Source organism: Raphanus sativus, chromosome 4 (assembly GCF_000801105.2).
Source record: "Raphanus sativus cultivar WK10039 chromosome 4, ASM80110v3, whole genome shotgun sequence".
NCBI lineage: Eukaryota > Viridiplantae > Streptophyta > Magnoliopsida > Brassicales > Brassicaceae > Raphanus > Raphanus sativus.
The window spans coordinates 47,955,527-47,959,662 of NC_079514.1; positions in this window are offsets into that span (position 1 = coordinate 47,955,527).

Below are 4,136 nucleotides of genomic sequence, written 5' to 3' on the forward strand. Positions count from 1 at the left end.
TTTATCTTGCAGCTAGCTTGATTTTCGACAAGGTTTTTGAACTTCTTGAAGGTTTGAAAGACTTCTGATTTTGACTTCAAGAAATAAACCCAGACCATCCTTGTTGCATCATCAATGAACGTGAGGAAATACCGGCTCCCAATGATTGATAAACTCTGCATTGGTCCACAGACATCACTGTGAATCAACTCAAGTTTTTTAGTTGCTCTTGTCTCTGATTCTTTTGGGAATGAATCACGACTATGTTAGCTTAAAATACAGCTCTCGCAGCCTTCTTTCTCCACCACGAACTTGGGAAGATCCAGAACCATATTCATTGACTGCAAGATCTTCAGATTTGAGTAACCAGTGTGCCCAAGCCTTTGATGCCATAATTCTGCAACTTCATTTTTTTGCCACCATTGCTGTTTCAGTGCTTGAGGACCACTTGATGGGAAAGCTCTTGTTTACCATCTTTACTTCAGCTATCTTTCTTCCAGCACCATCATGTATGATGCAACATCTTTTCTTAAAGGTGACTTGATATCCATTCTCAATCATTTGAGGGACACTTAACAGATTCTTTGCAAGCGCTGGTACAAGAAAAACATCTCGGATGATTCTCTTGCCTTTCTTTGTCATGACTTCAACATCTCCTTTTCCTTTGGCCATCAGCACAGCTCCATTACCAACTCTTATTGGAACTTTGATGTTTGTATTGATTCTGGAAAACACCTTTTCGTTTGGAGTCATGTGATTAGTGCACCCACTATCAATGAGCCATAAGTTCTCTTCAAATGACTCTTGATCATCTTGTCTTGCCGTGAACAAGTGATTCTCTTCTGCTTCTTCTTGTTCATGGGACACTTGTGCTTGTTCTGGTTTCTTGCTTCTACATTCTTTTGAAAAATGAACAGGCTTTCCACAGTTGTAGCATTCACTTCTACCCTTGTTTTTGTTGAAGTCTGGCTTCTTTCTTCCACTCTTTAAATAGTAGACATCTTCATTGTGGTTGTCTTTCTTGCAGAAGCCACACCACTTCTTTCCTTTTCCTTTGTAACTTGTCTTCCATGAGCTTGTCTTGCCATGGTCTCTGATTTTCAGGCTTCTAAAACGTGCATGGAATGCACCTTCACCATTTTCTTCATCTTCAGGGAAGAATTTCTTCTCATGAGCTTCCAAAGATCCCACCAACTCAGCAAAAGTCATTGTCTTGAGATCTTTAGTTTCTTCCATCAGTGATGACACTGGAGCATAGCTCTTGGGCATAGAGGCTAGAATTTTAACCACCAAATCAAAGTTTGATCTCCCTTCACCTAGAGCTCTCATTTGATTAGCTACAGCCTGGATTCTTTCAGAATAGGGTTTCACCTTTTCTCCTTCCTTCATTTTTAGATTCTCAAAATCTCTTCTCAAGGCTTGTAGTCTAACCATCTTTACTTTTTCATTACCTTGATAGGAATGTTCAAGCAGCTCCCATGCTTGCTTCGCTGAAGTTGCAGACAGAATTTTGTCAAAGACAACATCAGCTACAGCAAGTTGAATGAGTTGTAGAGCTGATGTGTCTTTCGCCTTACGGGATCGCCAATCACCTACTTCTTTTGCATAGTCCGCTCCAGACATGTCCGGTGATCTAGATGGTGGTTCAGGGAGTCCTTCTTCAACGATTTCCCAAAGCTCTTTGTTCATCAGAGTTGTCTTCATCCTAGCCGCCCAGAATTCATAATTATGTCCATCAAAGACAGACACGAATTGTGAAAATTGCAGGTTCGACGCCATGTGTGTTTCTCCTTCTTGTTCTTCTTCTTTCCTTCTTGTTCTTTTGATTTTCTGGTTCTGTCTTGTTCTTTTCTAGTTCAGACTTATTCAAGCTTCTTCAGTCTCGTTCAGCAGGGCTCCAAGGATCAGCAGGAGCTCTGATACCATGTTGCAAACTGCAGAAAATTGCAGGTTTTCTTCATATTTCTTTTGTTCTGTTTTTGATCTTGTTCAAAGAAAAGAAAAACAGACGAGTGTTTTGTGTTTAGAACGTATGAGAGAGACAGTAGTAGTAGCAGATAGAGAAAGATGAAGTAGAGAAGTAATATTTTTCTTGCTTATATTACACAATACTGGCCATTACATATATTTATACAGAGAACAGAACACTCTAGATCTTTCTCCATACATCCTTATTATTGACTTAGACTTATGAGTCTTTGACTTTTACATAACTAAACAACAGCTTGACGTGTTGCTCTTATTTTCACACGTTTATGTTTTGTGGTTTGAGAACAAATAGGCATCATTCAACAAAAGTCTTCTCCTTTTTCAATCTCAAAGCCAATGTTTTCTGACAGAGATACTCTCTAGCAGTTAGAGACGATCATCAAACCACAACGTTTCCTAACTAATACAGAAATCATTTCTCCAAAAAGATCAGAACTTTGAAACAAACGAACTTTCCTTAAGACAAAACCTCAAATTATAAATTTGATAAACATTCGTTCCAACAGACACATAAAAGAGAAATTTTTCCTAGTTTCACCAAATTGGCTCCTCGTAAAAACAATAAATTTCATTCCCAAACAATTGGATTACTGAATAAAAAAAACGTCAAGATTCGAGATAGAGAAAGGGAGAGAGGACCAGGTTCTGGTACTCGGCGAGTTTGGCCATGGTGGTGCTATCCATCTCATTCCCTCTCCACACTCATCGTCTGTGTGTATTACTTCGCGGCGTCACCGACTCTTCCTCAGTTGTGCCTAAACAACAGCTACCAGCCTTCAAATAACCATGAAAAAACAGATGTGTTACAGTGTTAGCCATTATCACACAAAAACCTCTGCAAATAACTTCTTTGGATTATCATCAAATGGGAAGATGATGCTCAATGGATGCAGGATTACTTATTTATACACGAAAAAACACCGCCTAGAACTGTGATAATTATCATTGAATGAATCGTATTCCTTGATTAAAGATGTTTCTTAAAGACAATGAATCAAGAGATCCCGTAATGTTTCGGGGACGAAGTGAAGATGAAGAAGATTCGACGCAAAGGCGCAAAACACAGTTTCTCTTCAGGCCGATTCGTCCAAATTAACAGCCCATCAAAAATTAAACGATCAAAGCCCAACCTGGATTAAATGAAACGCAAAGTTTCACGACCTGAACACGTGTCACACGCGAGATGAGCGAATTTCTGATGTGGCAGCTGACGTGTCAGCAGGAGAGAACCAACTATCTTTATAATAATATAGATGTTCTTTGAGAATATTTTCAATAGCATATAGCCTAAAATTGAAAATTTTGTGTTTAACATTTATATAATTATAATTGTTTGGAAATTCTGAATTTTTATATTTCATAACTATTTATGTTAAATTTCCAAAATTTATTATATATATTAAGTTAATATATATATATATATATATATATATATATATATATTAATTTTATTAGTTTACCTTATTTGATATTTATTTCTATTTTATTTTGAAATAAACAATTTTTGGCAATATTAACATTTTTAAAAAATAATAATTGAAAAACTGATTGTCATAATACAACTGAGTGTTTTAAATCCTATGTGGATGTTTTCAATAACTTATAACCTCAACTTTTGAATAGTTATTCATTTGTTTTCGTTTATATTTTTGCATTCGTTAAAAGTAGAGTCGTTAACAATGGGTAATTTATCTATAGGATACCCTAAAGGCTAAATCCTTTCAAATTTTCAAATACAAAACCTTACCTTTTTGACTAAATAGATCAGGATAAAAAAGGGGCGGATACCCTAATATCCGAATTTAAATAAGGTTTGCTTTATAGGGTTAGGGTACCCATAGGTTTTTATTTAGTTAAACTAATATTTTCAATAATTTAAAATTTAATAATGTCATTTTCTGGTATAAACACAAAAATCTTATTATTTAGACGAAATACAAAATCTTTTTTTTCTCCCAAAAATTCAAAATATTGTTTCACCATTGAAAATGCAAAATCCCATGTTTTCACTAAGAATGAAACATCTCAGTTTTGCCAAAAAAAATGCAACGTCTCATATCTAGCCAAAAAAGCAACATCTCATATCTCGTCAAAAATGCAACAATCTATTTTCTCGCCAAAGAAAAAATCACAATCCCGATTTCCTGCCAAAAAAAAAGTTTCATTAT